A 15,912-nucleotide genomic window follows, 5' to 3' on the forward strand; every position below is an offset into this window, starting at 1 on the left:
TCACGAATTTTGGTTAGGTTTCTCTACAGGAGGGTCCACACCACAAAACCTTGGGAGACAATGGATTCCCATAGAGAACACAAAAATAACAAAGAAGTAACGTAAAGAACAAGACTGAGAGTGAGCGAGCAAGATTTCAACTTAGGTTAGGAGGGCTTATGATACATGTATGTATAGCAACACCCCCCCCCCTTCTCTTAGAACCCTGGTGGGAATACAACAAGCGGGCGGGAAAGGCCACCCGACATCCTCAAGCAAGCGGGTCGCTGCCCGCACACGGGTGGCCGTCCAAACTGTGTCTAACCCGGTTCGATTACACTGGGACTTGAAACCAATTAATAATCGATTTCTATCAATTACAACATCAATTGAATCGACCCATTTAAACTGAATGGGAGTCAGAGTTACAATGTATTTGTCACCATGTGTTGTGACAACAAGATTTTCCCATGGTTGCTATATGAGAATTTGCTCAAAATTTGGTGCACAGGTGGAGGAACAATGATCCTTTATTTTGCCTATCAAATTTTCAACCCCAAAGGTTTATTGTACGTATAACAAACTTAGTAAAATGACTGATGTCCACACATCTACAGGATTAGAAGGCCGAAGTTTGAACCCTAAACCGACCTGAGTCTCAAAAAAGAACTCATTTCAAAGAAAAGACATGAAGATCTTTTCCCACTTGTGCTGATAATTTCTGAATATCTTGAGACCTTGCCATCTATGAAGCTATTAAGTGATCATTAAACTAATCAACAAAGACAACCAAACCAGAACCCAACCCCCCCTAGAACCAGCTTCCCTATTAATTGGAAGCAATACAAGCTATCAAGCCCTTCTTTTCCTGGGGTTAAGAAAAGGAAACCACCCCTGTTATCTATTCCTTGCAATTTTCTTAAAGATAATAACAATTCATGGCAAATTTTCATTTTGATGACCTAGTCCATTTTGAGCTTGTGAGCAGCTGTTTTGGCTAACTAACCATTAGATGAGTTGCAGACTATTATGGATTGCCCATGTATCAAATTTGGTTCCCCAACTTAGTCATATGATCCACTATGTATTAAACTTTAACTACCATATTTTCAATTGTCAAAACACATTGTTAAAGTCGAAATTTTAACTAATTCTCAAAGCTTTAAATAAAATTTAAAAATGAAAAAGAAATAAGGGATAATGGTGTCGATTACAATTAGAGGAAACTTTTTCATCCCCCTCCCCCCCCCCCCACCGGCCTCCATTGCATCCACACACACCAACACCACCACATATACTGTGAATATGAAATAGACCTTGCGCGAAACATTCTTCATTGTGCCTAAGAATGTAGAAGATAAATGATAAATCAAAGCTAGCTCACCTACTTGACCAAGAACCACAAAATAGCAGCTGTACTGAAACACCAAAGTTGTGTTTGGCATGCATTTCGATACCTGGTAATAAAGAAAAATCAAATTTCAGAATACATTCTAGACCAAGAATTTATTCTGGTAATGCCAACCAAACACACCCGAAATTTGAATAAATTTTAGGTATAATGCTACTGCTAGAAGAGCAGCTACTCCTGCAACCAAGTCCAGTTCAATTACAAATGATGAAAGCTGCTACACTATTATGAGGCCTGCGAATATGAGACCCAATGTGCAGGTTTCATTAACAACACAGATGGAGAAGCATTAGCGGAAAAAGAGAGTTATCAATTAGCCATAGCGATGTCTTGGGATTGGGGCATTATTGCAGGTGTGCTGCTGGTTTTCATCTAACCAGTAGAGGTCTTGTAAACAAGAAAAAGAATTCCCAATTGCCAAAAGATCATTCCATGGAGACAAAACAGTGATAATTTTTTCACAACAATTGCCAAATATTACAATGGAGCTGACCCTCTTAAAAGTATCACATATGCAATTAACTCAAAACATGGGCAACCGGATTTCTCTAAGAGTAGGAGATCTTTCAGGGCAAAAACCTAGTTTGTTATCTCTCAACTTTGACATAGTTATTATCTGTAGAATGGTGGCACTTAAATATTGTACAGCCAAAGTCATAAAATAAATAGCTGGATCTTAAAGGAAAAATCACCTTGATTGTACGCAGGCTTTGGCAGTATCAAATATAACCTCTAATAGAATTTACTAGAGGACAAGGATCCATATAACCGACCACATTTAGTTGGGACAAGGCTAAATTGTTGTTGTTGTAGTGGAAAGATGGTGGAAAAATGGGAACAGATGTTTCCAGATGTTATCGTAAACCTTCACAACTTGAATCCATGAGGCGAAACAATGCTTATTCGATTAGCTGTTGCCAAGCCAATGGTACATAATCCTTTTTTGTGAAGACAATTCAGGCAAGTATCATGTGCCTGCAGTCCACAATAGTATCATTGTACCTCTTGCCCCCAATAGAGTATAATAAACGGCAATATCAAATAAGACCGGTCTAATGCAATCCAAATTATTATCCCATTTCTGTTCTGTTTTTAACATTCAGTGGATGATGGGCTAGTCTCTGTGGAAAAAATGACTTTTTGGTCCAGTTTCGGCCTGATACTGACCAGTATGGATCGGTATCAGTATCGGTATTGGCAGTGACTGATACCAGCCCTGATACTGTGAATTAAAACCCTGATTAATATTAACACAAGGTCAACTTTGGGGTTTTGGTGACCTGAGAAATTATGAGATCACATCCCTCCCAATTTGGCCCATCTTAACCATCGAAGCTAAACAATTTCGTTGCAAATATATAGGTTTGAAGAACTCTCTTCACATACAGCACTAACATTGAACAATGGACAATATTTGTTTTTGCAACAGACAAAAAATATAAGGGCATCCTACTAACCTACAAAAAATATAGGATTATATCCACCTCACGCCTTTACATGCCAAAACATCTCAGTATCTGGAGCGGCTCCTTACCCTGCAATAATGCCACACCATATTAGTCTTCATTACAAGTAGGCACACCACACATGCACGTGCGCGTGTGCATGCAAACGATTGTTCCAGTACACTATAAATCAATTAGCCAAGGCATATGAAGAAAAATTAACAAGTTACATTACCTTGGTGTTCCAGTATACTATAAATCAATTAGCCAAGGAATATGAAGAAAAATTAACAAGTTACGTTACCCTGGTGATTGGGAATGTTAGCGAGAAGAGGAACGGGAGCGTGAATAATACCTCCGCGGGCTACTTCTGCTTCGGCTTCTGCTACGGTGGTATCTTCTGCATCAAGAAACAAGATTCAAATTAATCGTACAGTATTTTTATTTTTATTTTTATTTTCGACAGATACAAACTATTTTTGACATTTGGATGATTCCTCATATATTGATGCATAGTTACTATTAAAGATAACAGATGGCATACCAACTTCATACAATATTGACGCTCTTCCCGACCCAATCCATTAACAGAGTGTAACATGTGTTGTTATTCCTCAAAAATCTTGGATTGAATAAGTCCTTGGAATGCAGGATTGACATTGATCTCATATAATCTCAGATTGGAAATGAATCACCGCAGGTCTGAGGGGGTTAGAAGATCACAAATCATAATTTTCATATCAGTTCTACGTGATTTGGCTGATATTGGTTGTAAACTGAAGGGCTCGATCTCTTATGTGGGAGATTTGGAATGTGTCAATCGGTTGAGATTAACTGAGACCAAAATCTCCTCATCAGCCTGTTGAAACTTTTTGGTGCAAACCAGAATCTCCCTGGATCACCCATTGTCTCAGAGAGAGTAGCCCCATTGTGGATTACCTCTCCAAGGAAGCTGCAAAAACTGGGACCTCCTCTTTAGTTGAGGATTTTCCTTCCCATATTAAGGAGGAAAATTAGAAGAGATTGCCTTGTTTTACCTAGATACCGATTTGGTAGATAAGTTTATTTCTGTCGGAGGTGGGCTATCCCTGCTGATGGCAATGCCAAAGATGGCGAACCCTCCCTCTCGTCTTTGTATCCCCCCTGGAAATGCCCAGGATTCTTTGAATCAAGAACCTCGGCGAGTTTCAGTCTACAAAACGTCAGGAACTGGTGCTTTTCCAAAAATATGGAGGTATTTCACCTGAGTTCAGTTTCTGCACCTCTTACAAGAACTCCATATCAAAAACTGCGATCTCACTGCTGAGATTCTGCAGAGTTCGAGCTTTCTAACCATAAAGCTACTCTGTGGTTCAACAAAACTCCATGCAGATTTCAGTCTCTCTTACGAAGACTAGGGATGAGGCCTATGATTCCAAGTCGCAAAACGGGCTACTTCTTCGTTCAAAGATTCCTCTTTCATGTTTTTACTTTGTATGTTTGTTTTGTTCTATCAGAAACAAACTCTCTCCAGTCTTAGTATCAAATGTGAAAAATAATGGAAGGGACCTTCTTTGAATTGAACAGGAAAAACAGGGCACTCACCATTCTCCTCTGCAAAACTCTACGGTCTACTGTGGACCAATGAGATTTCGTTGTTAGGAAGATTAATGGAGATCCTCAATTTTGATTTGTGAACTTCTGTTAATTGGAAGCATGATCACGATTGTTTGAGAAGTGGGGAAGTAGGGGAGAATGTGTTTCAGTATTGATGCGATCCCGGGGTCAAAATACCCTATTTGGCTTCGCTATGGGCCCACCCAAATATATAATAGCCAACAGTAGAGAGAAAATGACAGTCCTAGTAAATATAACAAAGGTTGCAAAAGGGGAGTGGCAAACTGGTAATAAACCAGAATTTTAAAGGCATACTTGGAAGGCAAAGAAGAAAGGACAGAGGAGGGATTACGAATTAAAGGAGAGGGACAAACTAGACATTAGCTTAAGGAGGGTATTCCTCGAAATAAAGTTGAAGGCTTGTGTTATATCATGGGAGAGGTTGTCTTCAACCTCTAGAACACCGTCCACCATAAAGGAGACCAACTTGCGAGGGTCTCAGCTTTCCACACAAGAGTCCAGCCAAGCCAGGATTTAGGAGTGATTAATCAACTCTAAAGCCTCCTGATTCCAGTCAATCACAGCCCTGCAGGTCGAAAGATAAGGGATAGAAAATTTCTGCAACCTAGGTCTGGCAGTAAAACTAGGGAAGTTCTAAATTTGGATCTCTCACAACAGTAGAGGACTTCCAGAGTGAGATTCAAGGGCTTGAATCACCTTAGGGAGGACCGTTATGGCGTTATTGCCCCAAATCTCAGGTTGATTGGGCTTGTAACCAGGGAGTTTTAACGATTTCTTCCCAGTCCAAAGGTGCTACCAATCACAGGGAAAGGGAAAAGAACAGTAGCAGAAATCAAAAGTAGAGGGAGGAAAAGGCAAAGAACAAGAGGAAAGAAAATAATGGAGGAATAAAAGAGAACAGAGAAACCACACAGGAAGAAAAGAAGAAGAAGAAGGCCACTGGCCTCGCACCATACTCACAAACCGTCAGACAATCTCAAACTCAAATTTCATCAAATCTGTCCATCATGCTCCATTGCATTTTACAGTTTACACACACACAATATTATATATATATAAACTCTTAACTAAGAAACTGAGAACAACTCAAACTGGGAAATCAAATATCCTATGTATCTAAACTACCAAAATAAGAAGATTATATATAATCCTAAAAAAGAAAATAAATATCTAATTATCCTACTAGACCCAAATCCCAATTCAAGCCCGGTTCTCAGTCAGGGCTCTCCAGCAAGTTCAGCCCAGTCCAAGGAAGTGTCTCTGCATCAAGTATGCTCTTGGAACGATAATTTTGCTCAGATATCCCCCATGGCCCATCGTACTTTGAGACCATCTTGATCTCCTAATCAAAGATAACAGATTTCTCAGACTAGGGACAGCAATAGGGCATGGAGAACATGACCGCATTGAAAGTCGCAAGTCAAATTGGGCTTCCGAGTGCCCAGTTGACCATTTTGATGGATGACTGGTCCGTTGGTGGTGAGTTCTTTGGGCTGAGGTTTCAGGTTGCAACTTCCTGAACCTCCTGATGACGACTTTGGTATTTGAATGCCTCCTCAATGGCCAGTATAGTCTCGAGCAGAGGCGACGGAGTTAATGGCTGAGGATGCTTAGCATTTGAAAGAGTTGGGTATTGCAGGAAATCCCTCGAGTCCCTCTTAATTGCTTAAGAAGAAGAAGAATGAGGGAGATTTTTTTTTTTGCATATTATCTATGTTTTGTCGGACATGGATTACACGGGAAAGTAAGCTCAGTTTAGTTTGATCGATCATGATTGGAAAGAAGAGAGCAGACAAAGGAGTCTTCTGAGAAATAAGGCTGGTCGACATTGTCACACAAAGAAGGGTTGAAAAGGGGAGGTGGGGTTTTCTGAGAACTTGCGGAAGAGATAGAAAAGGAGTCATAGAGAGAAAGGACAGAGATCCCAACTGCTCAGAGGAGTGAGGTGGATGTTTACTGGACAGTAAAGAAACGTCGTGTGTGAGTAATCCTGCTGCATCTGGAATCTAAGTCCACATCCTCTTAATCTCCAGAGGAAGGAGAGAGAGAGAGAAGGATTCGACTCATGATCGAAACAGAGGGAGGAAGAAAAGAGCATGAGCGATGGAATGGGCAAATGGGAGGTACAGAAAATGAAAAAAAAAAATGTCTACAGTGCTATTTTTAAATTACATCATGTGCCCATCAATCTAAGTAAAAACACTTTATGTTAGGGGCAGAGAAAATAAGGTTACAAAAAGATGGACCCTAACAAAAAAAGAAATCATCCCCAAAATTTTGATACGTAAAACAGCCTTAAGGACAACTAAATCTTTGGCAGGCCTGATCGCACATAAATGTTAGGAGCAATTACTATCACTCCCCTATACTCACCCTATATTTACTCAAAGTCCCCTACCCTGAACTTTTTTTTCTGATACTCCCCTGTAAGTAAAGTTCTACCTCTCCTTTCCCCTGATATTCTAAAATACCTAAATTGCCTCTCTGTCCAAGTAACCCTGTCTCTCCTGAGCGGCTTGCCCCATCACCCCCCCCCCCTCCCTGCAACTCCAGCCCCACGCCCTTTCCTCCCATATCCCCCTCCTGCAGTTCATCCTCAATCTGCCACCACCCCCTGCCCACCTCCGTTCCTCTATACAGAGGTTAACAAAGAGAAGCACGTACTCCCCCCCCCTCCCTTCCTCAGATGACATGAGGAAAATCGTCTCATATTTGCTCGTCTCAGAATTCTGATTCTCCCCTGATGGCACCATGTTCACCAGAATCACTTGCTCCTTAGGAACGGCAGATGATCCGTAGGTGCTACTGTTTCAATGGGTCAGCCCACTGAGGGGCCTGTACGCAGATCTCTCGTGGATTAGATATCTTTCAATATGGATTAGAGGTGGTGGTAATTCATGTTGGCGTGACACCAACTCTTTTCCAAACTTCATAATGAATATGCTCTGTGATATCCCTTTTGATCAGCATTAACCACTGCACTGTTTTCTCAAAATGTAATGCTTTTTTTCTCACACTAATTAAGCACTGGAATCCCTCTTCCATTTTATACGAAACTTGAAAGAGGATAAAGGGGTCAAGATTCTCTTAAGAAAAAAAGTTTTTTGCAAACAAAATCACCAACAGCTGTTTTTTCACTTACCCTGCCTGTGAATTTGTCACACTGGTTTTCCTAGGTTGGAATGGAGTTTTGATATCTATGATAATTGATAGTATCCTTTCGAGATCAACTGTGTTTGATATGAAGCAGAAGCAGGAAACCATTCATGTGGAATTAATTGCTGCTCCTAATTCCTACCAACATGAATAAAGGTGGGTTATGGTTGTTGTCAAAATGGGTCCTGATATTTATGCATACCAGGGGACGAAGATGGGGATGGAATGCAGTCTATAATTGCGCATCCCCATGTCCTATTTGGTCCATTATCAATCATCATTTTCATCTGTGATGCAGAAGAGGAACGGTTAGGTACCCAGACATTGTTTTTATGTGTCCATCTGTAGGGTGAAGCATGATGGAGGTCCTGGAGGGGGTAGTGGCGGATTGGGGATGAGCTGCAGGGAGTGAGGGAGTGACGGCTATCTGAAATCTGAATGAGGGTGATGGGGCAAGCCGGTTAGGAGAAATAGAGTTACCTGGTGATGTAGATAAGTCACTCGGGTCTTATTTTAGTGGAAATAAGCTTTGGGAATTTGATCCCATGGGTTTACTTTGTAATTGGCTAATTTAATGAGCCTAAAATATGGGTAGAAAGTAGGAAAACGGGATTTACTTCATTAGTTTAGTTAGAGTCTTATTTTGATTCTGTTTTCTTTATTATTTCACTTTCCTAGTCAATTTAGATTACCTTATTAGTTAAGGATAGGGTTAGGCCGTCCTTTTAATGTCCAAGTCTATTTTTGGGTCTTCTATATAAGTTTGTAAGGGAGGCCAGCATTGTACACGAATTTTTATTAATGAACATTGGCTTGAGCCTTTGTGAAAATCCTGAGATAGGATGGGTGAGATGCCCAGGCTGAGACAGCCATCCCCAACCCCATTCCATTGATCCCCATTCAAGCTCTAGTTCTGCCCTAGCCGATCTCTTGAAGATACATACTCAGCTGCCGGAAATTCTTTGCAAGGGTCAAGAATACTTTCAGACAAGAAGTAAGTAAATCATCCCCAACCCAAACCCTTCTTCTTCTAATCCTCTAAACTAAACCCTAGCATCCCCTCCATCTCTGAACATCCCATAACCCAAATTCTGCCCAGACCAAACCAACCATCAGAAACAGCCCAAACTTGGACCGAACCTCCCTCTCACCCTTAGGGAAACTCGATCCAAGCCCCTGCCCTAAACTCCCATCCTAAACCCTAGAATTCCCCATTATTCTCTTTTCAAAAACCCAAAAAAACTAAACCTAACCTGCTGTCCATTCAAGTTTGCATACCTAACTCCATCAAAATATCTCAGGACCTTCACTGGAAGACTCCCCTACATCAACTTACCCTAATCCTACCATCAAACCCTAACCCTAATTTTACACGTTCACCTATTTTAGCCTTATCCGAACTACCTGTTCAGATCAGATCCTGGTTATTTGGCTTCTAGTTGGTCTCCTACCAATCTAGAACTACATTACCTGGACAAAGGGGTAATTTAGGAATTTTAAAATAACAGGTAAGAAGAAAAGGTATAACTTTACTTATAGGGGAGTATCAGAAAAGAAATTTAAGGTAGGGAACTTTGAGCAAATATAGGGTGAGTATAGGGGAGTGATAGTAATTGCCCCTAAATATTACAAGCTAGATAACAGACTAGTAATATAATTAAGATATGTACTGTGGAACTTGCTGCTTTAGTGATGGTGTTGGTAGTGTTGGGATCAGCCATCATGCAGCAGCAGTAACCGAAGATGAAGAAAAAAACTTTAAATCACCCAGAAATTGGGTGAAATATAGTCGCAACAAAATTTGAAGTCAGATAACCTCCATATTTGGATCGAATGATCCTCAATAACAAGGGAACAATGTCCTACAATTGCAACCGGATCTGATATACAGATTTATAAAAACTGAAGTAACCGACTTAATGAATAACAACCCAAAAAACATAGTACCACAGGCTGTTATGGAGAAAACTGATTATCACCAATCAGAAGCTCTGATTAGCTACAAAATAGGATCGAGTGGGCTATTGATGAAGGGCAACAATGCCTCAAAAAATAACAGAAGTCTGCTGGACAGATTAGAATTAATTTCAGATTCAACAGATCTGAAAAATTACCCTAAAACAGGTATCACATGGAGTGAGATATAACCTCAATTTCAAAGGATTACCAAGGCCTATCAGCATCAAAACATGGACCAAGTGCTCTTCTGGAAGGGTAAATCAACTCTAAAAACCTCATGTAGAATCAATGGACTGATATCAACAAAATAAATCTCCAGACACTGCCGTCAGTCTTGTAGATGCAATTAAATTGTCTTCAGTGGATTAATCACTCAAAAGAGACCCTGGTTTGTCATCATATCACCATTAACTAGGATCTGATATAAATATTGTGCAGCCCAAGTTGCTGCAACACATGAACAAGAAACTCCTTAGACTATCAAAACCAGATTTGATAATACAGTCTGACTATTGAGAAAGCTCCAATACCATGAGACAAAACCTAGCCTAACAAACCAGGACCTGTAGAGGAAGAAGAAGAGACCAGAGAGAGAGAGAAAATTATGTGCTTCCTATTGTGAGCTTCATCCATTATTTATAAAATACTAAGTAGACTCTTTGTAGGAACCTACTAAGAGTCCACACCAAATAAAAATCTAATTATAGAAAAATACAGAAACAATAAACAAAACTCACTCTAGCATAGCTAAGCCTTAACTTAGATCACAATAGGGACACTCCCCCCTATCGTGATCAACATCCTACACTACCAACACCATCACTGAAACAGCAAGTACCACAGTACATATCTTAACAGATATCATGAACAACCAATATGAAAATAGAAACATCTCATTCGTACATAGTAAATACCTCTGTGGAGAACAACTGTGGCTTCTACTATGGCTACGGCGTCCATGTCGACCTAATCGACTTGTTTCTGCAAGTTTCTCCAGCCTTTGTCGCTCTTGTGCTCGTTTCTTAGCCATCTCAACAGCAGTGTCTTTCTTAACTGCAAAAAACATCAATTACACAACCATGCATGCAACACATCAGAAATATGTATCCCAAAACATAACAAATACGGTAAGATAATCCAAGTCAATATCTATCTCTGCAGTGCAGAGATAGTAATTTTTTCAGATCAACTATTGAAGTGACAATATGCACATCGTTCAGACCATAGTCACCATACTCTGTTTGTTCAACTGTTTGCTCATAATCCTTTTAAGGCGCTCTTGGGGAGTTTCCTTCTTCTCACCATGTTGTACTTTTAAGGGCCCACCTGGAACCGTTGATTTGCTTAGTTTTGCCAATGCTGATGATGTGCTACCAATAACAACAGAACATTTCATTAAGTTAAAGAAAAATCCAAAGAAAGACTCAAACAGGACCCAGATATTAAAATAGATACCTAATTGATGGTTTCAACACTTTAGTATTCTTTTCCTGGTCAAGAGATACAGCAGATGCAGGATCAGTACGTAGTGCCTCAAGTATGTGACCAGATGATGGCCTGCAGAGAATCAGAAGCATTAGAGATAGACACCCATAGAATAATTCAATCCCTCAAAGCTCAGCACTTGGAACCAGTTATACAATATTTCACAAAATAGGGTATATTTTTAAGAGGGGGGGGGGGGGGGGAACTCCTCCTAGTCAGTCATGCTGATAAACCTAGGCCTCATGTAACCTAAACCCCAGAAATTTCTGCCTCAGGTAACCAGACTGTGAGAATAAGCTGCAGCAGAGAAAACATTGTCCAATCTATCTTTGCAAGAATTAAAGGTCGAGTGCTCCGACCGGTTCAGCACATCAACTTGGGATGGAGGTGATGATGGTGGAGAGTATCCTTCAAGCTTTGATTCACTAGGAGAGCCCCCGAATTCAGTAATATATTCTATTTTAGCAGTCCTTGATTTGCTTCTATGACCATTATAAGAATGCATGCCACGATCATAGCGTCTTGAGGATGGGGAGTGTGATCGCGATCTGGATCTTGATCTGTCCACATCAAGCTTTCTCAGGGTAAGAATCTAATAAGTAACTACCTAGATCAATAGAAATCACAAAGCACATCAGTTTGATTAGGTATACAATAAAAATTACCTTCTAGAACGGGAATAAGCTTCATAAGTGGGACTCCGTCGTGGTTCCCTGAAAATCATGGACAAAATAGCAGGAAAGGCATGAATAGCAGAAAACGATGTGTCACTAACATGCATCACAAGGATTGATCCACAAATTATAGAATTACATGTAACCCATCACCACCGTAAAAAGAGAGAGAGAGAGAAAAGAAAATCCCGATAAGGATCATGATGTAAAGCTCGGGATCCTGTTATACGTGCAGCTTCCCTTTCTCTCTCCCTTTCCATCTGAGAAGCCTTCCTTCTCTCTTTGCGAGTCAGCTTCCTCTGCAGATTAAGAATGTGAATTGCCATGTAGACAAACCATGCAAAAATTCAAATAAAAGTTGACTTTAGATGTGCTCGCGGTAAACTTACTATTGCAGGATCCCCTCGAACCACCTCCTTTTGCCGTTTCTCTTCCTGTTTGGCTCTTTTATCCACATGAACCAGCCAGCTATACCTCTTCACTCCAAATTCTTTTGCAATTGCATCCATTCCTTCATCATTGCTGTCATCACTGTTTATATCCTCATCATCGTCATCATCTCGTTATCATCATCATCACTCTCCAAGACATGGGATTCCTCTTTCCCATCCCCATCATAGGAAAATCCCACCTGTGAATAAGACCCCTTGCTTGCAGGAGGTTGTGCAGGATGTGATCTATACCGAATGAATAACAAAAATAGACGATAAGAAACACCAAACTGATGCACAACAGGATTACAACTGAAGAAAATACAAACACGATATTGAAAACCTACTCAATGTAGAGAACGAAGGATGGGCATCTGCCTACAGAAAAGGGAACACCATTTTCTTAAATTTAGCTATGATGAATACTCTTTTGTATCTAAAATTTTCTTACATGTATTAAATATCTCTGCCTCAGCTAGTTTCTCTCATTGCATGCTTTCAAAATACATACAAGCTCTTCTATGACCCCAAGTATTTTGGAATCAGGCTTTAGAGAGTTCAGTTCTCTCTCATCAATCAGAGGATCTGCTTGTGGTGGGTCTTTTTTTCTACGATAGAAGCAAAGAGGCTACTAGCAATGGAGTCGCAAGGATAGGGGAAAAATGGAATCGCAAGTATGGGGGAAAGGAAGAAGTCGTGGAACGTGAGAAGAGAGGAAAGACACCTCAGCCACTGTTATGTATCCAGTATATTCTGATTTGAATAATGTAAGTAGTTAGTTTGGACTAGGAGTCATTTAAGTGAATTATGTATATCGGTTGTGGGTAGTTACTTGGAGAGAGGGGTTATTCGTAATGGAGGTAAGAGTAGTTAATTAGTAGAGACAGAGTTATTATAGAAATTGATTAAGTGGGTAGTTAAGTGGTTATTATTGTACGACTATTTATTCATGAATTTGGAAGAAGGAAACTTTTGGATCCTAAAATCTCTCTATGAGATGAGGTAGGCTTCCTCACCCAAGCCAAGACGTCCGCCTTCGTCCATAAAGCCAAACCCAATCCTATTTTCTCTCTTTCTCTCCCTATTATTTTTCTCTTATTCTTATTTTATTTTCAGATTATCTTTGCATGTATCCAATGGCATTAGAGCCAGACACGGCAGAGGAAATCGGCTGTCCCGGGTCTATACGGGAATATCCTCCTCTGTTTAACGGCTTAAAACAAGGGTGGTTGGAAGAGATTTGTTCAGCAGGGATTGACCGTCCCAGGTCCGTACGGGATTTTCATCAGGTTCTTCAAGCATTGTTGGACTGACGAGTTCGTGGGCGTAACATCCAATTCATATCCATTGGCAAACAACGGAAGCAACTTGGGAATTACCCCAACAAGATTTGGGATCCTGGCGGAATTATTGTTTAATTTTTATTTGCAATTTAGTGATCTTGAGGACAAGACCAAATTTTAGGGGGATGGATTGTCATGTGTCTAGTATATTCTGCTTTGAATAATGTAAGTAGTTAGTTTAGCTTAGGAGTCATTAAGTGAATTAAGTAAATCAGTTGGGTCAATGGGATTATGTTAATTGGTTGTGCGTAGTTACTTGGAGGGAGAGACGGAGTTATGGTAGAAAGTGATTAAGTGGGTAGTTAAGTGGTTATTATTGTACGACTATTTATTCATAAATTTGGAAGAAAAAAGGAGACATTTGAATCCTAAAATTTCTCTATGACATGGGCTTCCTCACCCAAGCCAAGACATCCCGGGCTCCCGGCTTCATCCGTAAAGCCAAACCCCTATCCTATTTTCTCTCTTTCTCGCTCTTTCTCTCCCTATTATTTCTCTCTTTTCCTTGTTTTATTTTCAGATTATATTTGAAGTATCAGCTACCAAGAATATTCCAAAATACCAAACTAATCCATCCATTTATTTAATCAACTCTGTCATAAAAAGGGGGTTGCTACATATAAAGATCAAAAATAGTAGTCGACTCCAATAATGACTCTTATACTTCCTAATAAGTTTAAACTAACTTGAGCTGATATAAAACACTTGACTTAAAAGGACTTTTTCTTGATCTGACTACTTATGGACCCACACAACCTAATCATATATTTAATCCCATGTACAGAATTAAGAACCCAAATATGGGCTTATTTAAGAAGCCCACTACATCAATAAACTCAAAAATAAGAATCCCAGGTCTATAGAACCCAACCAATGGTGCAAATAAAGCCTTTTGAGGCTCGATTGGCCGGCCCAACTGAAAAATCTTAACTGCATTAATTCTCATTTCTTTGAAAAAACTCACCCTCGAGTTTCGTAGAACGATCTAAATAACAACACTTGGAGAGGTGCTTGCAGCTCTTTGTCTTCAAATAGAACAAAATTCAGAATATGAAGCTTTGACCACATGTTCTTATCTTGAAACATATGAAGAAGATCAAATTCATAGTATGGAACAAGATCTTTCACAAGTTCGTTTTCTGTTGCAAGTAATTTCAGGCTACGTATGGAACAAACCCAACCCCAAACAATACCCACAATACAATAAAACCGGCCTCAACACAATAGGCCCACAAATAGCAGCACTGTTAAGAGTGTTGTATGTCAGAATTAAACACTACCAACCAGAAAATTAGCAACCTCAGAAATAATGGATACGATCACTGGATGGACATAAACTTGTAACCACGGAGAGGTCTAATAGGAGGGATGAATCCCTAAAAATCTTACACCAAACTAACGGTCGGCTGTAGAGATATCAATAGCTCACCAAATTAGAAACTAAATTCAGAATTAGAAGTTTAGTGAATAAATACCAAACCAGCCAGCAGATCAACTCTATATTTGGATCGAGTGGAGAGGATATTGACAGGGATTGTGCTCCAAAAATTAGCTAATTTAATGTCTAGATGTAGAGTTGTTGAAGCCTAACGTTGCAGCAGCAGTGTCTTGAAGAACAAAGCAATCGGCAGCACTGGTGGAAAACTTTTAACAGCTCTCAGCTCTGTGGTCAGGTGATCCACAAATACAGATCGAGTGGCCCTTCTATTGAGGAGTTTCAGATCTCCAAGTATCAGTGGAAGAAGCACTTTGGTTGCAGGATTAACTAGACTAGAACCAGCAGTAAGGGAATTAGAAACAACCCAGCCACAGGCTCCAGAATTCAGCCTCAGATCAGCAACTCATTATCAGTACTTGGGAGGACTTTAGAAATGAAGAATAGCACCTAAATACGGCTCGCTTGCTCTGTTTTAATCTCAGAAATCAAACAGAAAAAGAGAAGAGGAATCGGATAGGCAGAAAAGGGATGGGGATAGATGGCTATCTCAGCCTGGGCATCTCACCCTCACAGCCTCTCTCAGGACAATAACTTGCACAAAGCAATAATCTCTTCTTCATTCAAAATCATGGGGAGACCTCCTTGGGCCTATTACAATATATAGGACCAAGTTTCTAAAAATAGAACAAGGAAAAACTCGCTCTCTAAGTAACTCTAACTTGGTAACAACCATATCAAGGACAATAATGACTTAATGAAAATAAAAATCTAACTGGGTCACTAAGCAACTAATACAATAGACAAAATTTAGAAGGTAACAATTAGGGTTTTGAGTGAGCCCCACAACACCCAGCACATAGTGAGTGGGTCCAGCAATGCTGCTTGGCTCTATGGCCCCTTGGGTTAGTCCAACATTGGAGTGTTGAAACAGCCCTTAGATTGATTCCTGCGGCTGTAGTGAAGCCCATGGAATC

General features: G+C 40.1%; 1 pseudogene; it reads right to left on the reverse strand.

Annotated features, from left to right (window-relative positions):
- Nucleotides 1–2,752: 2,752 nt before the first annotated feature.
- Nucleotides 2,753–15,912, reverse strand: part of LOC122661932 — a 42,438-nt pseudogene continuing 29,278 nt past the window's right edge.

This window comes from Telopea speciosissima, chromosome 5 (genome assembly GCF_018873765.1).
Source record: "Telopea speciosissima isolate NSW1024214 ecotype Mountain lineage chromosome 5, Tspe_v1, whole genome shotgun sequence".
In the NCBI taxonomy this organism is placed as follows: Eukaryota; Viridiplantae; Streptophyta; class Magnoliopsida; order Proteales; family Proteaceae; genus Telopea; species Telopea speciosissima.